Genomic DNA, 9,383 nt, shown 5'->3' with positions numbered 1-9,383 from the left:
CGCTAGTCTGCGGTGGCGGGTTCCCCGCCATCCCCGTCGTATCCACCACCGAACCGTTACCAAATTCGGCGTTCTCCGATTCGAGCTCGAAGGCTCCAGTCACAATCGAGGAGTTGGCGCCTAAGGTAAAGTTCCCGGTGACATTGACGGTTATAAAGCACCCATAAATCTCACAATGGAACCTCACACCGGGGAGGATGTTGAAATTTCCCTTCCCTGCTATGTACACGTCGCGGGTGAGGTTCAAGTCGTTCGTTATCTGGCACGTCGTGTCTAGCGAACCTACCCCGCCGAGATCGTCCTCGCAAGAAACCGACGGCGGGCGCGGTGGTGGAGGTGGAGGAGACGGCGGCGAGTAGTCATGGTGGAACAACCTGCTCCAATCTAGATCAGTCACCTGCTCTATGTCGTTATTATCGATCGTCGGGGCTGTCCATTGCTCTCCATCGCCGAAAACGGCGGCACCGGCGAAGGCGAGGACGAGTATGGCAAGAGTACGGAGTCGCCGGAAACGAAATTGAGCCATTCGCTGACGACAGAAGTCATTACATTGAGGGAATGAGCTGAGATTTTTTCGCGCGATTTCGGTTATTGTCGAAAATCTTGGGATTCAGGAACCAATGCAATGACCTTTCGTTTTCACCATGAAGGTAAATGGTACAAAATGAGGGGAAGAAAATCGAAAACCCTAGTTTTCTGCGAGCGCGCCAAATCTGAATCTCAGTGAAAACCCTAGAAATCTCTCACTGAAGAGACGCACGGGGAGAGAAAGATCGCAATGGGAATTTGTTTACTCAGAGAAAGAACCACGATGGTGCAGAGGAGCTTTATTTATTTTATTAATGAATTATTAATTTGATTAAATAATTATTTCTCGTGAGAAAGAAGAAAGTTGAAGCGAATATTTCCGTGTCTTACCGAATCTCACGCTGCTGCCAGAGAGCGTCAGGGGCACAGCTCAAGTTAATAGAAAATAATTAACGGACGAAACCACGTGTAACGGGAAAGTGAATAACGACAGAAAGGGTAGGTTACTGTCTGCGTGAAACCACGCGCTGGCCCTTTGCACGTAACCGAGATGCGAGGGAGCGTGTTGGCGAGCAGCCTCCGCCGTCAGATTCAGGTGGCGAATCAGATTGGCGAGGCGATGACCATTATGACCTTGGAAAGTGACTTGGTTATATAAATTATGGATATAGATATAGATTCAACTAAGGAAACAGGCACACGGCATNCAATAATAAATATTTCAAGTCAGGTCTACAATTAAGACTTAAGAGAGCGACCGGGGGAGGGGGCAAAAAGTCATTATGATAAATGAGTAAAATGACCTCCTTTACTTTAATTTGATTCACTTTATGAGTGTTTTAGTTTCTAGGTTAGGGTATAATTTGGGAGTTTAGTGTGCGTGTGATATTCAAAGAAGGATTTAATGAGAAAATTGAAAGAAAGAATCAGTAATGGACTGATGGTTGTTGAAACTTGAAAGTGCCAAGCGTTAATATTTGCCAAATGCCTCGGCTTGTGTCTGGGAGCGTTAAACCACGTCACTCCTTCTATTATTGTTTTTTTTTTTTTCTAAATTAGAAATGAGATTCTAACTCAAAATTTTTAGATAAAAATAAAAAGATTGTTGTGATAAAATCAAAATGGTCAAGATAGATTGCCAGACGGCTGATTTTGTTCTCAATACTTAATTTCTTAAGGCAAACTAAATTAATGAAGTTAAAAAATGTAAAACTTTTTTGCCTATAAATAGAGAAGCAACTGAGGAACACGATACACAACAATAAACAAATCAATTCTCTCTCTTTTTTTACGTTGCAATTTTACTGAATACTTCTCTCTCTTTTTATATATATATATATATATTACAACTTATAATATTAGTAAATACATATATGAATTATTGTTATTGAGCTAATTATATTAATATTAGAGTCTTCTATTTACACATTTTTATTTTATATCTAGTATATCTTTATTTATTTTATAACACGTTATCAGCACGAGACTCTAATCAAATTTTAGAAAGACTCAGGTAACAAATTTTCGTTATGTCGAAACTCTCTCATCTTGAATTTAATGCTCTTGATATATTTGGAAACAACTATTTATCATGGAAACTAGATGCTGAAATCCATCTTGATTCAATGGATCTTGGAGATACCGTTAAGGCTAAAAATAATATATCCCAGAAGGATAAAGTCAAAGCCATGATCTTTCTTCATCGTCATATTGACGAAGGATTGAAAAAATGAATATCTCACATTAAAAGATCCTGCAAATCTGTGGAAAGACCTTGAACAAAGGTACAATCATAAAAAAACGGTGATACTTCCTCAAATCCGATATGAATGGACGCACTTGCGTCTACAGGATTTTAAATCCATAAATGAATATAATTCAGCAATGTTTCGAATCACCTCACGAATAAAATTATGTGGAGAAAAGATATCTGATAATCATATGTTAGAGAAAATTTTCTCGACCTTCCATGCCTCGAATGTGCTCCTGCAGCAGCAGTATCAAGAAAAAGGATTTAAAATTTTGAGTTAATTTCTTACTTTCTTGTTGCTGAACGCAATAATAAATTACTTTTAAGAAATCATGAAGCATGTCCATCTGGCGCCGCCCCATTTCCTGAAGTAAATGCGGCAAATCATTACCCCAGAAGAGGTAAATGGTAAGGTTTTAGTATCAAGAAAAATTATGGAAGGAAAAAGAATTATGTTCATAAGAAAGGATCTCACCAGAAGTGGGATCAAGAAAGAAACAATGGGTAAAATAAATCAACTGAGGATAAATGTTTCCGTTGTGGTGGAAAGGACCATTGGTATAGATTATGAAGAAATGTATTCCCCTGTAGTGGATGCAATAACATTGCGTTATTTGGTCAATTTATCTGCATATCATAAACTACATATGCATTTAATGGATGTGGTAACAACCTACTTATACGGCTCATTAGATCGTGATATCTATATGAAAGTCCTTGAAGGATTAAAGATATTTAAACCATCCAATGAATATTCACAGGGATTATACTCAGTTAAATTGTAAAGATCTTTATATGGTCTAAAGCAATCTGGACGAATGTGGTATAATCGTTTTACTGAGTATCTGGCCAAAAATGGATTCAAAAAATGATGATATCTGCCCATGTGTTTTCATAAAGAAATATGCATTTGGATTCATTGTAATTGCTGTGTACGTTGATGATTTAAATATCATTGAAACTCCTGAAGAGATTCCAATAATTATAAAAACTCCAAAAGAAGAGTTTGATATGAAACATCTTGGAAAGACTAAATTTTGTCTCAACCTGTAGATCGAGCATACAAAAAATGGAATCTTTATTCATCAAACAACATACACAGAAAATATTTTGAAGAGATTTTATATGAATAAGTTACATCCATTAAGTACCCCAATGATCATAAGATCTTTGGATGTGGAAAAAGATCAATTCCGTCCTAAGCAAGAAAATGAAGATATCCTTGGTCCTGAAATACAATATCTTAGTGCCATTGGAGCACTAATATATCTTGCTAATAATACAAGACCCGATATATCATTTGCAGTGAATTTACTAGCAAGGTATAGTTCTTCTCCAATCAGAAGACATTGGAATGGAATCAAATAAATCTTTTGATATCTTCATGGAACGGTTGATATGTGATTGTTTTATCCATATGGATCCAAGTCATAATTAGTTGGCTATGCAAATGCTGGATACTTGTCTGATCCACATAAAGGGAGATCTCAAACATGATACCTATTCACATATGGTGGTACAGCTATATCATGGAGGTCCACGAAACAGACAATTGCAGCAACATCCTCTAATCATGCTGAAATACTAGCGATTCATGAAGCAAGTCGCGAATGTTTTTGGCTCAGGAGTTTGGTCCAATATATTCTGTCATCATATGGACTGATTGATCATAAGATAGCTCCAACTGTCCTGTTTGAAACTAATACAGCATGCATTACTCAGCTTAAAGGTGGATACATTAAAGGTAATAGAACAAAGCATATTTCTCCCAAATTCTTCTTCACTCATGATCTTCCAAATCAAGGGACAATTGATGTCCAACAGATCCACTCAAGTGGCAATCTGGAAAATTTATTTAAAAAGTCACTCATAAATTCCTTCTTTGAAAGATTGGTACATCAGATTGGGATGCGCCGATTTCGAGATATTAAATAATGTCGACAAGAGGGGAGACTGTACTCTTTTTTCCTTGGTCAGGTTTTTTTCCATTGGGTTTTTCTTGACAAGATTTTTGATGAGGCAGTTCCCATCAAAAGATATTGTACTCTTTTTCCTTCACTAAAGTTTTTTTTCCATTGGATTTTTCTTTAGTAAGGTTTTAACGAGACATAATCCTGAATGAGCATCTAAAGGGGAGTGTTGTGATAAGATCAAAATGGTCAAGATGGATGCCCATTAATATGGACGGCTAATTTTTTCTCAATACTTAACTTCTCTAGGCAAACCAAATTAATGAAGTTGAAAAATGTAAAACTTCCTTACCTATAAATAGAGAAGCAACTGAGTAACACGATACACAACAATAAACAAATTAATTCTTTCTCTTTCTTTACGTTGTAAAAAACCCACAACTTATAACACATAATTAAGGTCATTTTTAAAAAATTCATCACTTATAATCCAATATACAAAAATAAAAATTCGTTGATTGTTTTTACTTACTAGCAATGGCTAATTATTAATAAGGGGGAAGAGCTCTTAACTACTAACAATATTCTTGTTCTTGTGAAGGTGAAGGTTGGCCGCTGTATAATTTGTCTATCAATGAGTAACTACAAATTTTTTTCGTCAGAATGAGTTATATTTTGGCAATGAGAGAACAAAGGATGGGTACCTGCAAAAGACACTCCGACGCTTAAATTAGTAAGTGAATAATAAGCTTTACAAATTGCAATATATCAAAATGATTTTTTTATCTTCCTTTTATATTTGAAATGAGATGTATTCTGTTACTCACTTGAATGAGGAATAATAATGTTTTAGAACATTATTATACGTTTTGATATTTTCATAACCGAGTTATAACGTTTTAACCGAGTTATAACGGTCATATCATAACCCCCAACATTGGCCTGGTGATATTTTGATAAACCAGATTGAGCTTTTTAAGTTATAACTCGGCGATATGAGTTATAAGTATGGAGTCCCCAAATCAATTTACTTTATTAAAATAAAATAATTTAAAAACGAGAGATGATTGAAGTTAACGTGTATGAGAAAGTGTAGTAGTCTTTTCATTGATTGTACTGTTTGCATTTTCCAATGCAATCTAATTTGTTGATGTAGAAGGGAAGTAACGGTCAAGAATTTTTTATGGAACTGAATAGTTTCATTAAATATGGTATTTTGAGTTGTTATTGGAATCCTGAAGGGATTCATAAAGACAATTTTACTTTCTTTGAAGTAGTTTGTAAAGTCATAAAATCATGAGTAAAAGAGGTTAGTTTGCTTTATTTATTTCTCTGTTCTATCGTGTCTTCTTTTTCTCCATTTTTCTTTCGAAAAAATTATGGTGAGAAAAAGAAAAATGAGAAACTAAAAGATGATGATGATGGATCTTACAAATGGGTTAGCGAGGATATTAAAATTCGAGGTTCTCTTTTTGTGGATACGGATAGTGTGGGTGAGATTGACGTTTCAAAAATAGTTAGGAGAGATTATGGAGTGAGGGTTGAGTTCCTGCCACGCGCCAGGGCTAATAGTGTTTTTCATAGAAAATTAGATTTTGAGTATTTTTACATGCATAGCCATGTTCTTAAAGAGTTTCGCATAAAATTGTTATTTACTGTTCTTGAATGTGATGTGTTGAAACAATTAAACTGTACGTCTTCTCAACTTCACCCAAATGGTTGGGCTTTTTTTAGATGTTTTGAAATTTTGATGGAGTTTTTGGAAATAAAGCCCTCTATTGAGTTGTTCTTTTTTGTTTCAAGCTAAAAGGGTTTGGAATGGAGTTTGGGTTAATCTGAATAGTGCTCTAGATTTTGCTGTTTTCAAACTCTATAAGTTATCCTTTAAATATTTCAAGGAAATGTTTTTGAAAGTAAAGTCGGTCGACGAAGATTTTTCCTTCTATTTGGACGAGCACTTAGGTGAGAAGTTCTCTCTGTTTTGGTGTTCACAGTCACAACATATTTTGGGTCCAGAAGAGATAACTCCTTGGAATGAGTGTATAATAGGGTATTTGGTTGAGGTTGTTGATAGAGAAAACTTAATATCTATCTTTGATTTGCTTCCATGGGAGGAAGATAGAACGTCAGTGGTAAACTATCTCGGTGAGAGTTGATAAATTGTTTTTGAAGATGTGATAGTTGGCTATATTTTTGAAATTATTTAATTGTTTTATAGGTGAAAAGTATATAGGTGTATCTGCGGCGAGATTGAAAGCTCGTCTGAAGACGAGAAATTTTGAGAAAGAGGGGTCATCTTCAAATCCTGAAAAAAATTGATGGAGAGGGAGAGGTAAATCAACCGGCCACAAGAAGAAAAGCTTCATTTTCAAGAAAAGGAAGGTCGATATTATCAACTTAGGTGACGATATTGCTGAGAAAGAGAGGAAGATTCTTTTGGAAGAGATAACTATGTTTGTGAGCAAGCAGGAGAAGCTGCATAGTTTTTTCGAGGATGGGGACGGTTCCTCAGTGTGGGATAAAAAGTTTCCATTTATGGTCGTGGCGGACAAGGTATTGCAGGCGTCTTCTGACGTTTTACTGATTGATGAGGTTGGAGATATTGCGGTTGACCAGTATCTACAAGTATTAGATTGTATTTGTTTGTAGATGTTTGATAGTAATGAGTTATATATTGTATAACTTTGATGATTGTGTAGGTTTTGGGATTCCGTTTGGCTAGTATTAGTCGGAGCCAGGAGAGGAGGCATAAGAAACTACTACAGAAGAATGTAGGAAGATCTTGATTTAAAAGAAATTGTAATTGATGATTTGAGAAAGAAGTTGGCTGCAAATGAAGAAGAGTTGAAATCAGAGAAGAATAATCATGACAAAGTTATAGAATTGTTGAAGAAAAAGGAAAGTGATCTTTCTAATATGAATAATCAAATTGGGAAGTGACTATGAAGTTGAAGAATATGGAGAAGAGTCGGGAGACTGAAATTCTCAATGCTTTTGCTAAAGACTTTGAGCGTGCTATTACCCAATCAAAGCTATTAACTTCGGATAGTGACCTTTCGGCGATGGACCCAGGTAAAGTTGTTCGAGATGGAGTGTTAGTGGATGATGATGAAGCGAGGATAATGATGACAATCTGACAGATTAATATTTATTTATAATTTGGTTTTAGTACTTTTGATCATCAATGATTTGATAAATTTGAACTTAACTTTTGCCAATCTATTTTGGCTATTTTAGATTGTAATAAGTAGTTTTTTGAACTTATTTTGTTTGGATAATATCTAATGAGTGTTTGATATGTCATGAACTTTTGATTTGTGGATTGATTACTAGGAAATGACTATTTTAGATGGCAGGGAGTTGGTATCATATTATACCGAACTTTTAGTCCCTATTTATCATAGGTTTGATGTAAGTGCACTTAGATTTGACAAGAATATCTTGTTCGTTGAACTTTGTTTGATAATTGAGTATGATCGAGTTTGATTGCGCATGTTTAATCATTGCAATTTTGAATTTGAAGAGTTATCATTAGTGGATAAATCTTTTGGTATTTATTCAGTATGTGATTGAATGGTTTAGTTGACTGCAAATAGTCATAGGTCAGATTGATAGAGATCGGATGAAAGAAGATAATTGATATAGATCGGCCTTTCTTGAGCCATAATGGATTATCATATAACTTTTGTTTACAAAGGTTCAGGTAGGCTTGCCTCATTAAAACCTCTCCAAGCAAAACCCTCTTTGGGAAAAATCTTATGAGTAGAAAAAAGAGTGCAAACTTGTCCCTGTCTTTTAACTGTAGTATTGCTTTAAAGATGAAATATTCCAACTGTTAGGTAAAATTGTACCATCTAAAGATTGGAGTTTATATGCTCCATTTCCTAGGACATAGGCAATTTGCAATGGGCCATCCCATTTGGCTGCAAGTTTTCCATGAGATGGAGGTCGTCTGGCTTGCTCAGTTTTCCTGAGTACCAGGTCGCCGACTTGAAATGAGCGAAGATTGACCTTGAGGTTATATCGCCGAGCTATGTTGAGCTGCATTGTTCGATGACGAAGAGTGGCTATATCTCAGATCTCTTCAATTGAATCTAACTCAAGCCTCCGAACATCATTGTGATTGATTGCTTGCGTTCTTAGCAAGAATTCAGAGATCTCTAGAAGAATCATAGTATCAGATCCATAGACTAAACAGAACAAGGTTTCCTTAGTAGTAGAATGTGTAGTGGTGTTGTATCCCCAAAGGATCTCAGGAATCAGCTCAACCCAAAGTCCTTTTGCATCATCCAATTTATTTCAGAAAGCATGTAAGACGACTTTATTTGTGGCTTCAGCTAATCTGTTACTCTGCGGATGCTCCACTGAAGAGAAGTGTTGCTGGATTTTTAACTTCTGTAAAAACAATGTGAAATTATGATCGATAAACAAGCGATTATTGTCAGTGATAATATGTTGAGGTATACCAAATTTTCATATAATGTGTTTCTAACAAAGGAAATCATTTGTTGTGATGTGATTTTAGCTAATAGTTGTGCTTCAATCCATTTTAAAAAATAGTCAATAGCTACAACTAAAAAGTTTATCTGACCTGGTCCAATGGGGAATGGACCAAGAATATCAATTCCCCATTGATAGAAGGCCCAACTTACTTCAAAGTTATGTAATAATTTGGCTGGTACATGTATTATTGGAGCATGTTTTTAACAGTTTGTGCAGTCTTTCACCTTTTGATAATACTCTCTCTGTAAGCTTGGCCAAAAGAAGCTGGCACGGAGAATTTTTTAGGATAGACTTCGTGCCCCTACATGTGTACCACATATTCTTTCATGGGCCTCGGCTAGGGCGAGATCAGCCTCTGACCTGTTTAGACATTTTAATAAGGGATGAGTATATCCTTGCCTATATAAGTTATCATTTAACAATGTAAATAATGAAACTTGTCTCCTGAACTTCTTCAAATTATTAATTTCAGGCGAAATGTTTCCAGTTTTCAGATACTGGATATCAGGCCATCGTCACTCATTGTCTTTATGAATGTTGCAAATATCAATGAAATGGATGTTTGGTGTAATCAGAGTGGATTGCAAGAGAGTGGCAGTGTGTGATTGTGTATTGACAAGTTTTGACAGAATGTCAGCTCGGTGATTTTGTTCCCTTGGAATATGATAAATTTCAAATTTTAAAAAATAATA

This window comes from Arachis ipaensis, chromosome B07 (genome assembly GCF_000816755.2).
Source record: "Arachis ipaensis cultivar K30076 chromosome B07, Araip1.1, whole genome shotgun sequence".
Lineage (NCBI taxonomy): Eukaryota > Viridiplantae > Streptophyta > Magnoliopsida > Fabales > Fabaceae > Arachis > Arachis ipaensis.
Note: the sequence above shows the minus strand (reverse complement) of the source record.